Raw genomic sequence first — 17,523 nt, 5'->3', positions numbered from 1 at the left:
ATGAACAGAATATTTCTTTACTTAAAAATGGAATGGTTCAATTACAGAGTAAAGCACAATGTTGGGCTGATGGAGGGACAATGCTCACCTTACCTGCCATGGCATAATTTTTTTCTGCTTGACTTCATCCCCATGCATAGAACCTGCCTGATCCATCAGTGATCAGTTCCTATTGGCTCCTTCCACACCATGCCATATGAGGTGCTCCCATCCTTCTCCTTTTCCCGTGTGATGGGAGGTTTCTCCTGGGCTGTCCTCCTATACAAGCTGTGTGTGGCCACATATTGTGTACATGAGTGGGGCATACAGAGAAGTGGAGGGGCCCATAGCAGTGCCAGTTGCATGAGTGGGCCTATAGCTGCAGTAAAGCTTCTCAGATGCAGTATTATGGCCATTTACACTTAAGACAAAGCAGTGCACACACCTTTTACATAAGGGTGCCCTGGACTGGGGACAGTGCAGCAAAAGGTGATGAAAAAAAGTCTGACCTCCAGCATGTTGTGCACATTTGCATGGCTCCACTGTCAGCACACCTGTCCTGGTGGCCAACGGGATCTGTTTTCCATGCGTAGTCTTGGGCACATGTGCCTGTACATGTAGTTATGCCCATGTGTGGGTGCAGATGCATGCAGTCGTGGCAACATATTCATGTAGCCATGCGCTCATGGTTATGTGTTAGATGGGGCTGGTTAGTCAAGGATGGAATTTAGGTCTCTTTGAATGCAGACAGGTGCTGTCAGCTCTGCTCTACCCATGTAGTTGTATAATCTGATTGATCCTCCTTTCAATTGTTGCTGAACCTTGCTTGTTCTTGATCACTGCTTTATCTGCCACCTGAACTGACCTCTACTAGTTACTCACTTACTGCCTTGCCTGCCACCCGGATTGACCTTTGCTAGTTACTCATTCTTTGCCATGATGTCCTCTTGGTCTGTTGCCTCCTCCCACCTTTCTGACCTAGTGTGCTCGCTGTCTACCCTGATATTCAAGTTGTTGATTTGATTTAGTGCTCTATTTTTTTCTCCCTGCTTCCTGCGGGGTGATCCCATAGCCTATTTAAGATTCCACATTGTGTGAACAGAGCTAATGAACAGAGCTACTAGTCAAGACACTCCATGACAACTACACATAATCATCAGATTTTTTTGTGACCGCATGACTTTTGGTGAAGAGGTACTAAAGGAACCAAAAAAGGCTTCTACTAAAGTCGCTGAAAAGTGCTCAAGGCATTGACAAATTTATCTTCCATCAACAATCTACGAAAAAAAGCATTTGAAGAAGAACTCCACCCATTTCTGTATGATGGTGTGAGTGTAGGTGAGTGTGGGTATCATAGTTATTTTCATCTTTGTGAAGGCTTTCAAAGGTTGATCAAGGTTCAGATTTCCTCTCTTTCCCTACCAGCTGTAATTCTGTAGGACGTCTAGCTGTAGATTCCTATGGCAGTCTTAAGTTGTCCAGCTTATTGCGCCATCAAGCAGGAAGTGTGCATCTGTTCAGTGCTTGCAGAACTTGATGGGGAGGGTTAAACTTTGGACATTTCACAATGGCTTGCACTTTGGTAAGCATGACTGTCATACCCACATTCACCACCTTCAAGGCCATTACTGTATATGGTAAAAAGCACGAGTTCTCTACATCTCGTGCATTCACAACTAGAGTTCTCTACATCTCGTGCATTCACAACTACTGGTGCACAGCTCATATGCAGCTGTAAACAACCAGCCACATATAATCAAGTTTCATATAGCTGATTTTGGCTATATGGCTACTATCACTACAAGGTATGGAATTTACATTTTACACTGTTCCATGGAATGTTGTGTTTTTCAAATTTTGTAGATTAGCAAGCAGTTCAAGAGCAGCCAGATTGTCGTAAAGAAAGATTAAAGCAAATAAAAAATGTGTCTTCAGAACTCACTGAAAACTGAAGGACTGTTTTCTTAATACTGAGGGTATTTATCATTTAAAGCAGAACTGAAGATTAGCTTAAAACAAACAGTTTCACTTACCTCGGGCTTCCCCAAGCTCCCAGCAGCCGCCCTGTCCCACGCCGGTCCTGCGGGATCCTCCGTTCTCCCGCCACCAGCTAGTTTCATTACCGTTGACTTGTAAGTCGACAGCAACTGCGTGGCCCGGGGCGAGCAAGTGTAGTTGCCGTCGACTTACAAGTCAACGGTAATGAAACTAACTGGTGGCGGGAGAATGGAGGATTGTGCAGGACCAGTGCAGAACAGTACGGCTGCTGGGGGCTTGGAGAAGCCCCAGGTAAGTGAAACAGTTTGTTTTGAGCTAACCTTATGTTCCTCTTTAAGGACATCCTTTTTATTTTGTATTTTTACTTTCTGTATTTCTGCCCACTATGACAGGTCCAGGAATGGATGAAAAAAATCTTACCAAAAGGGAAAAATGCAGCAAAAAGGTGAGATGTTCTAACTCTATCCTATGTTATCTAAAGCTAGAGAAAAGGTTTAGCTTGGCTTTACACTCTAAGGGCCGTATGCATAAAGCAGCTGTAAATGTGCACCGCACAGGTAGCACATGGCAAATTTATGCTACCGGTGGTACAATTGCCATGCGCTGCCTACGCACAACAAATGTAACGCTGCTTTTGTGCATCAGGACCTAACTAATTCTGTCTTTTTATCAACTTCATGTAATCTCTGGACAGCAGTATTCAGAAGGTTAAAGAGAGGGCTTGATAGTTTGAGCCAATTAACCCAATTGCACAGCAGTTTTATTATAACAGTTGGTGCTTGAATGCAACAGGAAAGAGCGGAGGGATGACCTCATCACTGTTTCTGCTGTTCACTGTCGGCAGAGTCACAGAGGGCCTGTGCTGAGTAACAGAGCTTGGATGGAAGGCTATGCTTATTGTGCTGTGAGTCATGGGACTGGCTTTACAGAATGACCAAGTAAAACCTCTTTTGTTGAGAAACTGTTGCTCCCTTTGCTGGTAAAAGAGTAACTTGGTCCATATTTTGTAGTTGGCAACTGTGGCAGCCATCATTGTGGATATATTTACAGACCTGCCACTCAGGGGCAGTTCAGGGAAAAGCTACCAATGAACTCCAAATCTAACTTTGGGTTCTACTGGGGCTCTTTAATAGATCATAGTTTTTCTAAGTTGATCCATTTTAGAAGACTGCAACTTTATTGTAATTTATGCAGTAGCTAGTGATAGAGATAATCAATGACATGCACATTTTTTTTTTCGAGCTGATGTAAATGTGTTTGCAGTTGGACCAGAGATTAAAATTGGACCAAGCAAAATCAACTGCAGCAGCATTTGTTTAGTCCAGCTCAAGTCTGCATACACATTGTAACCAAACAAATTTCCATCAACTAAAGAACAGGGAAAAAATTGGCAGCACTCAATCAGGCTGCAACTGAAATGAAAACAACAGTGGCGTGACCCCCATCCCCCCAGGGACTTAAATCACACACCTTGAATACAAATTGGATGCAAAACTGTTCACTAAAACCTAATCTGTTGATGTCCTGTTGTACAAATTTGTATCAAGTTGGACTCATTTGCATTACTTCAATATTCTCTAATATTCAATATGTAAAGTGCTGCTCTGAAATATTCATACCCCTGGCAAATGTTGACTTAAAGTTACTTTTATTCAACCAGCAAGTCATTTTTTGAGGGGGAATTACATAGGTGTCTACCAAAAGATAATAAGACGATGTACAAGAGGCATTATTGTGGAAAAAAACATTTCTCAGCTTTTATTTACATTTGAGCAAAAAGTGTCCAGTCCAAAATTATTCATACCCTTCTTAACCACTTCAGGACTCAGCCTTTACCCCCCTTAAGGACCAGCGCTGATTTCTAAGATCTGTGCTGGGTGGGCTCTACAGCCCCCAGCACAGATCAAATAACAGGCAGAGCGACCAGATCGCCCCCCTTTTTTCCCCACTAGGGGGATGATGTGCTGGGGGGGTCTGATTGCTCCTGCATGCGTGTGGGTGGCGGGGGGGCACCTCAAAGCCCCCTCCACGGCAGGATTCCCCCTCTCCCTCTTCTCCCTCCCTGCCCCGGAGATCGGAGGCTGCACAGGAACGGATCTGTCCTGTGCAGCCTCTGACAGGCTCCTGCCTGTCATGTGACAGCGATCCCCGGCCGCTGATTGGCCGGGGATCGCTGATCTAGTACAACGCTGCTACTGTTAGCAACGTTGTAAAAATGTAAACAAAGCGGATTATTTCCGCTTGTGTTTACATTTAGCCTGCGAGCCGCGATCGGCAGCCCGCAGGCTATTCACGGAGCCCCCCGTCGTGAATTGACAGGAAGCAGCCGCTCGCGCGAGCGGCTGTTTCCTGATTAATTAGCCTGCAGCCGGCGACGCAGATGTGCGTCTCTGGTCCTGCAGCTACCACTTTGCCGACGCACGTTATGAGTGGGCGGTCGGCAAGTGGTTAATAATCAATAGAAAAGCCTTTATTAGCTATTACAGCAATCAAATGTTTCCTATGGTTGCAGACCAGCTTTTTGCATGTCTCCACGGGTGTTTTTTCCCATTCATCTTTAGCAATGAACTCCAAATCTTTCAGGTTGGAGGGTCTTCTTGCAATCACTCTGATCTTTAGCACCCTCCACAGATTCTCAATTGGATTCAAGTCAGGACTCTGACTGGGTCACTCCAAAACGTTGTTGTCTGCCAACCATTTCTTCACCACTTTTGCTGTGTGTTTTGGGTCCTAGTCATGCTGAAATGTGGCCAAGGCCAAATTTCTCTGCAAACTACCTGATGCTGTCATTGAGAATCCTCATGTATTACTCTTTTTTCATGGTGCTGTTTACTGTGATTAGGTTCCTTGGTCCATTGGATGAAAAAACAACCCAAAGCATTCGCTTCCTACCACCATGTTTGACAGTGGGAATGGTGTTCTTTGGGATGAAGGCTTCTCCTTTTTTAAGCCAAATGAAGGAAGCATCATTGTGACCAAACAATTAAATTTTTGTGAAGAAGACCTTCTTTGTGAAGACCTTCTTTGTCCAGATGAGCATTTGCAAAGGCGAAGCAAGCTTTTGTGTGCCTTTTCTGGAGAAGTGGCGTCCTCTGTGGTCTGCATCCGTGGAACCCAGTAGAGTGCAGTGTCCGTTGCATTTTCTGCCTTGAGACATTGCCACCAGCAGAACCCAGATTCACCAGGATGGCCTTGGTGGTGATCCTTGGATTCTTTTTCACCTCTCTTGCTATCCTCCTGGTCAGCACAGGTGTCACTTTTGTCTTCCGACCACTTCCTCTGAGATTTTCCACAGTGCGGAACATCTTGTATTTTTTAATAATACTTTGCACTGTAGCCACTGGAACTTGAAAACATTTAGAAATGGCCTTGTAGCCCTTCCTGACTTGTGAGCAGTCACAGTGCGCAGCCGCAGGTCCTCACTGAGCTCCTTTATCTTAGCCATGACTGTCCACAAACCAGCTGCAGAGAGCTGCTGTTTTTCACCCGTTGAGTTGAATAAAACAGCTGTTCCCAATTACTCAGGGTAATTAGGATGCTTTAGAACAGCTTGGACTATTTGGAATGGTATAGAACTTTGGATTTTCCCATAGACTGTTGCAGTTTGTGAAGGGTATGAATAATTTAGGACTGGACACTTTTTGTTCAAATGTAAATACAAGCTGAGAAATGTTTTTTTCCACAATAATGCCTCTCGTACATCGTCTTATTATCCTTTGGGAGACACCTATGTCATTTCCCCTCAAAAAATGACTTGCTGGTTGAATAAAAGTAACTTTAAGTCAAAATTTGCCAGGGGTATGAATAATTATGGGCAGCACTGTACATGCTTGGAAACCATTTACCATGCAGCGCTATTATCTATGAGAGTAAATAAATCATTTGTTGAATTTGGAAATAGTGCCAAATTTTCCAGGGGTGGATCCTACAGTCCAGGTCTCTATTTCCTAAACGCTGTCTGTTATTTGGTAGCAGCAATTGGCAGTCCCTGCTTGGGCTGGATTAGACAATAGTGGTTGCTGGTAGGTTAGTGAAATAGTGGTTGCATGATTGCAGTCATCTGCATGCCTCTGGAGTGAAAAATCTAAAGGTGGCTATTAATGGTATCAATCCCATTACCGATTGTTTCCGATCATCAAATAATGATTGATCGTGCCCATTAATGAGCGAATTTCCGCTATCAAATTCAATCAGATTAATGTAATTAATCCTTTGGAGATGACCGATTAGCTGTCGGATTGTAACGTTTATTGGCCACCTTAAAGGGAATCTGAAGTGAAATTAAACTTATGATATAATGAATTGTATGTGTAGTACAGCTAATAAATAGAACATTAGTAGCAAAGAATTACCGGTAAGTCTCATATTGCTTCCATTACAGGGAGAGTTAATAAACTTCAGTTATCTATGCAAAAGAGCTTCTCTAAGCTCTCTGACCCAGTTAGTCCTATTTTCTGAAGCACTTCTACATCAAAGAAACAGTGAGACACCGCTTCAGATAAGGTTTTACTGCAGGGGAGTTCAAAAGGTGATTATCTCTGCTCTGTTTCATAGTTTAAAATACAGAGTGTGGTTTGTAATTGCAAATATGACAGAATGATGCAATGTTATTTATAAAAAAAAAAAAAAAGCTATAAAACTGAAAATAAAAATATGAGACTTTTCTTTGCTACTAATGTTCTATTAATTATCTGCACTACACATACAATTCATTATATCATAAGTGTATTTTTCGCTTCAGTGTCACATTAAGACAGCCTGGACTTGTGTCGTGCTTGCAACAGCTGGTCCGGTTACTTTTTAGCAGGGCTAATAAAGAGTATGACACACAATACACTTTTTTTAAATGCATCATACAGTGGAGTTGGTTAGGGTTATACCGTATTTTCCATCATATAAGACGCTCCAGAATATAAGACACACATAGGTTTAGAGGGCAAAAACCGGGGAAAGAAATATATATACTAAACCTGGTGCGTCTCTATTCCAGTAGCATCTTGTAGATGTTCTTCCTCAATTAATGTCCTCTAGTGTCCCCCATGTGTCCTCAGGTGCCCCCCATGTGTTCCTTATGTGTCCTCGGGTGTCCCCCATGTGTCCCTGGCTTTCTGTGTGGTCTGCTCCCCCCACCCCCCATATAATTTGTGTAGCGACCTGTATCTAGTAGCGTATCGCCCGTGTGTGTCCTTGGTTCCCTGTGTGGTCAGCTTCCCCACGCTCTCCTCACCACTTGTGTGCGCTCCCCCCCCCCCCAGTTGTTAACATAGCGGCAGTCTTACCTACTCCAGCGGCTTTTGGGGATCTCAGACCTGCTCTCCTCTCTCGCGGGTCCTCTAGTGATGGCTTCTGCAATACGCATCATCAGTAGAAGCCTTCGCTAGGGGGAGCGGCAAGAGAGGAGAGCAGGTCTGCGATCCCCGAGAGCTGCTGGAATAGGTAAGACTGCTGATAATCTCACACCCGGGGTGGGGGAGCGCACACAAGCGCGGAGGGGAGCACACATAAGCAGGGAGGAGAGTGAGGCGAAGCGGCGACAAACCGGGGTACACTGATACATGCCGCTACTTAAATTACACGGAGGGACCGGACAACACAGGGACTTAATGCAGGGAATCCCCGACGTGGCGGAGGTTTGAATCGGTGGGCGGTCATAAGTCGGGTATTTCTTGCATTCACCATATAAGATGCAAGGACTTTTTATTCCCATTTTTGGAGGAAAAAAAGTGTGTCTTATACAGCAGAAAATACGGTATTTCAAGTGTACACTGCTTCACCTCCATCAGTATTGATATGGAGATAATTAGCAGTTTATATATGCTAAAATACTTAACTTAGTGCCTGAATAACATAACATTTTCTTTATTCCAGTTGTTGTCATTACAAAACCGAACATTACCTGTTGGATTGGACCAATTACAAAGCAAGTGTGCAAGGTGCCTTTAGTAATTCTTCTGTCATGTGACTATTGACTTAATACATTCATGCTAACACCAGACACTGTACAGATCATTTCCGTTTCCAGCTCAGTCCTCTCTGTTCTGAGAAAGTCTAAAACTCTAACTGCAAGATCACATACATGGTTATAAATTGCATGAATGTATATTCCCTCTTTCCCTGAAATTAAGACATCCCCTGACAGTAAGCCCTACCAGGAATTTCGAGCATACTGTAAATATAAGCCCTACCCAAAAAATAAGCCCTAAATGCAGTAAGGTAGAAAAGTATGGCAACTTGTGTTTCTACTGGAGCCGATGGTCTCACGGGCAGGACCAAGGCTCCGTCATTGGGCCAATCACTGCACTGGCTGCTACTCAGAGTGCGGTGATTGGCCCAATAATAGAGCCATGGTCCCGCAGGACATCGCAGGACAGCACGACATGGAGCTAGGGATAAGAGGAGGATGCAGGGGGACATCGGAGTACATGGGTCACCAGGAGGACATAGGATTACATGGGACACAGAAGTTTAGGGGATAGAGAAAGACAAGGGGACAGAGGGGTACACCATGAGGACACTAAAGGTACAAGGGGAATACAGGGGCACACAAGAGGTGCATCCAGCAGAGGAAGAGGCGTCACAGTGGGGAAGGCAGGAGGACACACAGCACAGAAACTTGTGTGTTCATTGAAATATAATACATCCCCTGAAAATAAACCCTAGCACTATATTTGAAGCAAAAATTAATATGACACTGTCGGGGAAACACGGTAGCTATCGGGGAAACACGGTAGCTGATTTGAAAATGGGATATACTGAACTATACAGAAAGTGCATTTGTGTACAGTGTTTTTTCCACAGGGCTGGATATTTTTTTTCTTTTTTTGGGAGGGGGGGGGGAGAGTTTGTGGGGAAACATCTAATGGTATGTTTGTGGGAGGTAACCTAGGTAATCATATGAAGAACATACAGAATATATGCATATCATACCTGGTGATGTGAGGGCCAACAACTTTTGGAGCATGCGCTTGATTTCTGTCAACCAACATTTCCTGAATTGTTACAGCCTGAACACACTGGTGTGCTTCTGTCCTCTTTCCAGCAACATGTATCAGTCTGTAAAATGTATGTGTTGATGAAAATTGGACAGAAGTGCACTAGTGTGTTCAGACCCTGAGGCCTCTTTCACACAGGAGACTGAGCACTTGAGGGCCTGTTCAGACTGCAGGCCACCAGCACCTTTCGGTTGCATTTGTAACCTCACCTGTGTTATCGCTTGACTCACTGTGGTGTTACCTGGCTGCAAAATATGTAACATGTCATGTCTGAATATAATTGCAGATGTGACTCAATATAGTGGCTGCCTCTCCATCACCCAGGCCAAGCACTACCAAGAGCCTTCAGCCTCCCATGTTACAGAGGCCTTATGGTGTCAGTTTTGGGAAGGAGTGTTGTACAAACATGTTAGTTATCTACAGCCAAGCAGTATGTGCTGTCCTGTGGGGACGGGAAGACAGGCAGCAAATTAACAAATTGTGGCAAAGGGAACAAAAGGAGTGATCAGCTTGATTGCCACTTTCAGGCACCCTTTCAGCACTTTAGAAAAATGGCAATTCACAACTACAGTGCAAGCCAGTGGAGGCCTCTTTTCTTTTATGGGAAAATGTTAATTTGCAGTTTGTGAGCTGAGACTCCATTGAATTGAATATAGTTATGGATTGTTGCCATGGATTAATTATAAATAAAGGGGCAACCTAATTTTCCAAGTGGGCAAACAAAGATGTGTCAGTCTGTTAACAGGTTGCCACTTTTAAATAAATAGGTCCCCTTCACAAGGTAATGCATAGCTATAGCATGTACTATGCATACCGTATAGTCATGCGTATAAGACGACTGGGTGTGTAAGATGACATCCCCCCCCAACTTTTCCAGTTAAAATATAGAGTTACTGACTGTATAAGACTACCCCTCTTCCAACGCACACCAAATAAAATAAAAAAGACATTATATACTGGTTCTATGTATAAACAGATACTGGTGCTGTACTGTATGTGGTACCCAGTATACAGTGAAGAAAATAATTATTTGACCCCTCACTGATTTTGTAAGTTTGTCCAATGACAAAGAAATGAAAAGTCTCAGAACAGTATCATTTCAATGGTAGGTTTATTTTAACAGTGGCAGATAGCACATCAAAAGGAAAATCGAAAAAATAACCTTAAATAAAAGATAGCAACTGATTTGCATTTCATTGAGTGAAATAAGTTTTTGAACCCCTACCAACCATTAAGAGTTCTGGCTCCCACAGAGTGGTTAGACACTTTTACTCAATTAGTCACCCTCATTAAGGACACCTGTCTTAACTAGTCAACTGTATAAAAGACACCTGTCCACAGAATCAATCAATCAAGCAGACTCCAAACTCTCCAACATGGGAAAGACCAAAGAGCTGTCCAAGGATGTCAGAGACAAAATTGTAGACCTGCACAAGGCTGGAATGGGCTACAAAACCATTAGCAAGAAGCTGGGAGAGAAGGTGACAACTGTTGGTGCGATTGTTCGAAAATGGAAGGAGCACAAAATGACCATCAATCGACCTCGCTCTGGGGCTCCACGCAAGATCTCACCTCGTGGGGTGTCAATGGTTCTGAGAAAGGTGAAAAAGCATCCTAGAACTACACGGGAGGAGTTAGTGAATGACCTCAAATTAGCAGGGACCACAGTCACCAAGAAAACCATTGGAAACACATTACACCGCAATGGATTAAAATCCTGCAGGGCTCGCAAGGTCCCCCTGCTCAAGAAGGCACATGTGCAGGCCCGTCTGAAGTTTGCCAATGAACACCTGAATGATTCTGTGAGTGACTGGGAGAAGGTGCTGTGGTCTGATGAGACCAAAATAGAGCTCTTTGGCATTAACTCAACTCGCTGTGTTTGGAGGAAGAAAAATGCTGCCTATGACCCCCAAAACACCATCCCCACCGTCAAGCATGGGGGTGGAAACATTTTGCTTTGGGGGTGTTTTTCTGCTAAGGGCACAGGACAACTTAATCACATTAACGGGAAAATGGACAGAGCCATGTATCGTGAAATCCTGAATGACAACCTCCTTCCCTCTGCCAGGAAACTGAAAATGGGTCGTGGATGGGTGTTCCAGCATGACAATGACCCAAAACATACAGCAAAGGCAACAAAGGAGTGGCTCAAGAAGAAGCACATTAAGGTCATGGAGTGGCCTAGTCAGTCTCCGGACCTTAATCCAATAGAAAACCTATGGAGGGAGCTCAAGCTCAGAGTTGCACAGAGACAGCCTCGAAACCTTAGGGATTTAGAGATGATCTGCAAAGAGGAGTGGACCAACATTCCTCCTAAAATGTGTGCAAACTTGGTCATCAATTACAAGAAACGTTTGACCTCTGTGCTTGCAAACAAGGGTTTTTCCACTAAGTATTAAGTCTTTTATTGTTAGAGGGTTCAAAAACTTATTTCACTCAATGAAATGCAAATCAGTTGCTATCTTTTATTTAAGGTTATTTTTTCGATTTTCCTTTTGATGTGCTATCTGCCACTGTTAAAATAAACCTACCATTGAAATGATACTGTTCTGAGACTTTTCATTTCTTTGTCATTGGACAAACTTACAAAATCAGTGAGGGGTCAAATATTTATTTCCTCCACTGTATAACAGTATACAGGCGATTGACTGGTTGGGTTGGTCAGCTCTACCTGTCTCCAAGGGGATTGGTCAGCTTTCTCTGTCTCCCTGTTTTTCAGAGAGGTATAGAAGAATAGATCGCACTGCGCCCATAAAACTCGCCTCTTTCACCTTTTGGCCCACCCTTGTATCCCATTTACCTCCTTCTCCGCCTCTCAGATCTTGCACATGCCTAGCTACAGTCCTCAGCAGCAAGATCTGAGAGGCGGTAACAGGATAGGGCGGTCCAGACAGGTGGAAAATGCATGTTTTATGGGCACAGTGTAATCTCTTTCTTCCATACCCTTGGCATCCCAGGCCTTGCAGCATCAGCTGAGAGCTTCCCCCCAGCATATGGGGCGACCGCCAAATCTCCAGCACCCGGTAATTAAACATCAGCATATCACGTAGACGCATCACATGTCAGCATCGTGTAAACATCAGCATGTCGTGTACGCGTATCATCTATCAGCATTGCGTATCACCCGGCATCAATGACACCCGTCTTATACGCCAGAATATACAGCAAGTATAGTTATAGTTTTTCTTTGCAGTGCTGTTTGTCCCCCAGATCTCTATCAGCGTGTAAACTGTAAGACAGTGACTTTACACTACAGATGTGTTGCTATAGCTGGACTTGACCTTCCAGGGCAGCCAATGGCTTTGCCCTGATAGACCGTACATGAGGTGACAGACTAATACAACTTTTCTATCTTGTATGATTAAGAAAGAACTCTAATCTTAGCAGCTTTCGGATTTGACTGCAGAAAGGAGCATGGGCTCTAGACAGTGCATCCTCCCCTTTTTCCCGTAATTTCACAATGTGTGCTACCAGAAGTGGACCTGTCTCGCACTGTATGTTTGCTGTATAACGCAAGTCCAATCAAATTATTTAAACAGGATGCAGAAACTATTTCCATGCTGGTTTCATAACTTACTATTTCACATTTTGCGATTATAGCGCTATAAAGTTTAACATTAGAGGGTTAGGTGGACTTATGGCTGTTGATAAACTTCTTTTGTCAAGTGGACCAGGGGAGCAGCAGTGGCTCAACAGCCACATAGTTTTAAGCCTCATACTCACGGACTACAACTGTCGCCGCAACCACAAGTTGCGGTGACAAGTCGCCCGTGTGTATGAGGCGCGCACCCCCAACCGTCGCTACTCAGAGCTGTTCCTGCAACTTTGACGCAACTGTCACTAGTCCGCCGTGTGTATGCGGACTAGCGACAGCAACTCCATACACAATGTATGGAGCTTCCGGCGGGGGGGGGGGGGGGGGGGGGTACGGGAGGAACCTTCGGCGACAGCTTCCGCCGAATCTGTGTCCCTCTGTGCGCCGTGTGTATGGCTGTTGCACAGAGGGACCTGGCGAAGAGCTGTCGCTGCTTTTTTTTTTTTTTTTCTCCTTATGGCGCTTGCCACAGAGGTGGCTCATGCCATTACTGCATCAGGCAATACAGACTTGGCAGCGCAGCAGCTTCATAGATTCTTGAACAGAACTTTTTTCTGAAATCTGATCAAATAGGGCAATACGGAACATTAAATGCCACTCCCTGATTGACTTTGAGTTTGGTATTCAGGTCACTATCAGCCCATATGTTCAAAAGTAAGCTGTGTTATACTAGATGCTCCAATATGTCCTGATCTGGAAGACCACTTACAACACTCTCCAAGCGTGCTGGAAAGACACAGACATGTGTGGCCTTTTTCTGAGCAGTGTAAAGACCAATGAAGACACTGCATAACACAGTAACCCTTGGCAATCCATCACGTATCTGTTACCTGCCGTCAGATCACAGGAGGGTGATCTATCTCTGGTCACAGTGGGTCATTGTTCTGCTCTAGCTTATAGAGTAAACATATTTTTACGCTGGAATGAGTCTTGCTGCATCTAAACCATGACTGTTATAATTATAGATTATAATGTGCTAGCCTACAGGCAACTAACAGCTTACAACATATATTCTGAATAGCAAAATAATTTTTACCGTGTATCAGATGTTTTGAAATGCAAGTGGTCGTTTTAAAAGGGGAACCTGTTTTGAGAAGACAACGTGTGCTGTCATTGCCATTATCCATTTGTCATGCAGACCCTCCTGCTTCACTGTTAAGGGTGCATACACACATTCAAATTTGATTGGTCAATCATTGACAAATGTTACCACCTTCATTTAGAATGAGGGTCAACAGACTGAAAACTATCACCAGAGTGTGCAGGTAAGCTGTCATACTACATGGAAGTGTTAAAATTGGCCAATCAAAATTGGATGTGTGTACCAGGCGTCAGTGTGTCACTGGTCCAGAATGAGCCTCTAGGCGCTGCCCAGGGAACTCTGACTTGTTTTCTAGGTCAGTAACACAGTAGTAGTAGTAGTAGTATTGGTAGTAGTAGTAGTAGTAGTATTGGTAGTGAAGCCAGCGGATCAGTACAAGGAAAGGAAGCCTGTATAGCCTCAGCGTAGGTATTTTTCCCACTACAGCATTGCCCTTTTAGACTGAAATTAAAAGGAATTAAGCAGAAAAATGAACAGCTGTGCTGTATTAATTAATGCAGATATATTCAAGCTGTACGAGCAGATTTGCAGTTGGATTTTATCTATAAAGTGTACATATTTGTGAATCCCCGAGAAGGATATATGTCTGTGTGTGTGAAAGGTGATAGCAGTTTCTTCTTTGCCTCTGTCTCTCTCTCCTCTCTGTTGTCATTCAGACTGTGTCCTCATTATCTGCTGATCAATAAATTGAGTCTTCACAGATATGTGAGGAGGCACGAAACAAACAGGAAGACAGAGAAATGGAGACAGAAGACACAGGTAATGTACCCAATGCAAAATGGAACAGGAACGAAGCGCTAGAGCTGCTCTGATGTAGATTAAATAGCACGGGGAAAGATATTGCAGATAAATTATGAGGGGAAATAGGGAAGGAATACAAAAAAGCCAGACGCTGTGGGTGAGAAAGTAGAAATGCAAGGTGGATTGTGAGAAGTGATGAATGGGCAGTGCTTGCAAACGCCAAATTTTTACTTTTACTTCTTTTTAATTAGTATACCATCCTTTCACTTTACACTCATTTTGTGTCCCAGTGGCATTAGTAAACAGGCACGTCACTTTTGGTTTTGCTAATATACACAACTAATATTTCTACCAAATAATGGAGATGACAGAACAGATATTAAGGCACCCCATTTATAAGGTGATGAGATTTTCACCTGTGCAAAAGGGCTCATTTCTCTGGACAGGACAGTGGTGGGCAAAGCCTGCAGGATTCACTTGTATGCACAAATAGATTGCAATAAGACATGATCTTGGTCACGCAGTCAGATGACAAAGGAGCACAAAATGCCAGTCCAAACCATCAGCAGGCATCACCTGAAATGATACAAATGGCAGAAGACTGTACTGAAAACAAACATTACAGCATTTAGGCACAATTATAGACTCACAGAATGGCACCTTGTCTGTATGTTATAAATGACCACAACAGATTGAAGACAAAGAGAGAGGTGAGGGAAGGGAAAGAAGCACAATAATTGTCAGAGGGGGCCATGTGGAGGGGGAGAGGTATGATAGACTGAGCATTATAGGAGACACATAAGCAAGTGCATGTGAGGTAAGCATGTGAGAGTGAAGAGACTGCAGAAGCAGATGCAGGGGGACAGGTGAGGGGATGGTTATAGGGAGAGACAGACTGCCTAAATAGAGGAACAGCATGTTATAGGGCATAGGTGATGAGAGGAAAGTAGCACTGGGCAACATAGGTAAAAGACTCAGGATAGGGAAAGAGAGCAAAGATGTGAAACTCGCTGTGAGAGAAAGAACCTCAAAAGAATTATATAGGTGTAAAGGGGGAGGGACTGTGTGAGGATACAGACAGGAAAACTGTGAGAGCGAGGAAGCTAGGGGAAGAGAGAACCAAAAGAAAAGTGTACTGAAAAAAATCAAGAGAGAGTTCAGCAGAGTGAGGAAGAGGGAAAGCGGGACAGAGCAAACAATGAAGTGAGATATTAGAGGAATGAGTGAGCGAGAGAAGGAGGAGAGAGAGAGATTATAGAATCAAAGAAAAAAAAAAAAAAAAAAGCAGCCCAGGCTGAGCGAGAGAGACTGAGCAGTGTTGACAGACAGAAATTAATCAATAGGCAGACAGGAAGAGAGACAGAGGAAAGAGAGAGGCTCTGAAAGAGAGACTGTTTCTAAAAAGAGAGGGAAAAGGAGAGAAAGTGAGAGAAGCAGTCAGCGAGAGGAGAGAGATAGAGGAGGAGAAGGGGGAGGAAGGGGGGCATCCATTTTTGTGGCGGGGATTTGAGCTGCTTTTGTGTAACTCTCCCTGAGAGATCGCATGCTTGATGAAAGGCCCTTAGAAAATGCAAATTGCAGCACGCATGAAAAGCACAAAGAGGCATCTCGCTGTCCCTGCCATGGGTTTAATTCTTCACCAACCACGTAGCGCTGACGTCGGGAGCAGATAATCTCTTCTCTGCCCGGGAGTGTGAGTATAACACACAGACTTTACTGCTCGGGGAACACTATTTTATCCATTTATTGTCCGGTATTTTAGACTCATATGCTGCATTGAGGGTCTGGGGAGTACGGATGGAGTAAGATTTGGGAGGCTGTATTTTATGTGGATTGTGGGGGTAAATTTTGTTTGTTTTTTCTGTTAATGGTGAAAGAAGGGAGTGAAATAAAATGAATTATTGGTTAAAAAACTTAGCAGGTGCAGAGGGTAGTAGAGAGGAGGGGGAGAAGGCGAGAGGGAGGGTAAAGAGAGACAGTAACGGGAGAAAGAGAGAGAGAGAGAGAGAGTAAGGGAGGAAAAGAGGAGAGAGGGAAACGAAGAGAGAGGGGGCGGAGAAAGGGAGTGAGAGAGAAGGAGAGAAACAGAAAGAGGAACGAGAGAGTGAGGGAGAATCCAGAGAAGGATGCAGAGAGGCTCCGGACAGAATTAGACAGGGAGAAGGCAGACAAGTGGCAACATGTAGATACTGGGATAGCGTGATTTAGAAAGACTGTTTAAATGTAGGAAAGAAACATTAAGAGAACAACAGAGCAACTTTTTCCCTTTAAGTGTGTGTTTTTTCTTCTCTCACTCTCGCTCCCTCTCTGCCGAGCTGGGGAAGGGGGTAGGAAGAGGGGGAATTTGAGAATAAAGGAGGGAGGGTTAGGGGAATGAGAGGGTCTTTGTACTGTGAAGCAGTAGGGGGGGTGAAGAGAATGAAGGAGGGGGGAGCCACAGAATAAGGTGAAAGGGTTTTTGGTGAAAGAAAGACAGGACAGGGTGCAAGAGGGAGGGGGAGAGATACAGGTTTAACCCTGTACATCATGGAGTGAGAAGAAGACAGTTTGATAATGAGTATTTATCCCCTGTCTGTGGCAGAGCAGCCTGCATTACTTTACATGCTTTCCTGTGCGCTGAGAAAGGGTTAAGTGGGGTGCAGCAAAGGGTGGGTTCTCACCCCCGCCCCACATATACATGCCCGCCTGTCTGTCTGGGGCCTGGGCAGGGAGGGGGTAGAATGAGGCCTTGTGATTTTCTGTCTCTCGCTCTCTCTGTCTCTATTACATGGCTGAGTGAGTCTGAGTAATGAATGTGTGATGAAATTACATGGGCACACACATACACACAGGAATATGCACACTCACAGATATATACAGAGAAACACAGGCGGGCTGCAAACTTATCAGCAAGAATACACACACACAGACAGCAGAGGCAGCTTGTCACAGTGCAATACACACATGAGATTACATGAACCTACACAGTTATGTGTACAGTTACAGTGCAGAACAGACACTGGGCTCCTCTAGAGGGTAAACAAGCACACACAAAAAGTTACATGCTAGTCTCCAGGTTGCTGAACACCAGTCCGTTAGTGAATCCTAGCCACATACACGACACACAGGATACATCC

At 44.2% G+C, this 17,523-nt stretch overlaps 1 protein-coding gene and 1 long non-coding RNA gene across 14 annotated transcripts in view; one reads left to right on the top strand and one right to left on the bottom strand.

Annotated features, from left to right (window-relative positions):
- ZNF219 (zinc finger protein 219) overlaps positions 1-17,523 on the top strand; it is a 130,892-nt gene that overhangs the window by 56,490 nt on the left and 56,879 nt on the right. For 4 of the 8 annotated variants that reach the window (XM_068240835.1, XM_068240851.1, XM_068240869.1 and 1 more), the window contains 2 exons: positions 2,370-2,422; positions 7,846-7,910. The gene's annotated coding sequence lies outside the window, so the exon portion shown is untranslated. Of the gene's footprint in view, positions 1-2,369; positions 2,423-7,845; positions 7,911-14,367; positions 14,426-15,293; positions 15,611-15,705; positions 16,101-17,523 lie in introns of those variants that run through there. The other 4 variants (XM_068240859.1, XM_068240843.1, XM_068240893.1 and 1 more) reach the window with 3 other exon arrangements.
- Positions 14,697-17,523, bottom strand: part of LOC137521583 (uncharacterized) — a 296,776-nt gene continuing 293,949 nt past the window's right edge. For all 6 annotated transcript variants that reach the window (XR_011022156.1, XR_011022153.1, XR_011022157.1 and 3 more), the window contains one exon: positions 14,697-14,983. This is a non-coding gene — a long non-coding RNA (uncharacterized lncRNA). The remainder of the gene's footprint in view (positions 14,984-17,523) is intronic.

Source organism: Hyperolius riggenbachi, chromosome 1 (genome assembly GCF_040937935.1).
Source record: "Hyperolius riggenbachi isolate aHypRig1 chromosome 1, aHypRig1.pri, whole genome shotgun sequence".
Lineage (NCBI taxonomy): Eukaryota > Metazoa > Chordata > Amphibia > Anura > Hyperoliidae > Hyperolius > Hyperolius riggenbachi.
Note: the sequence above shows the minus strand (reverse complement) of the source record. Positions and strands in the feature narration are given on the sequence as shown.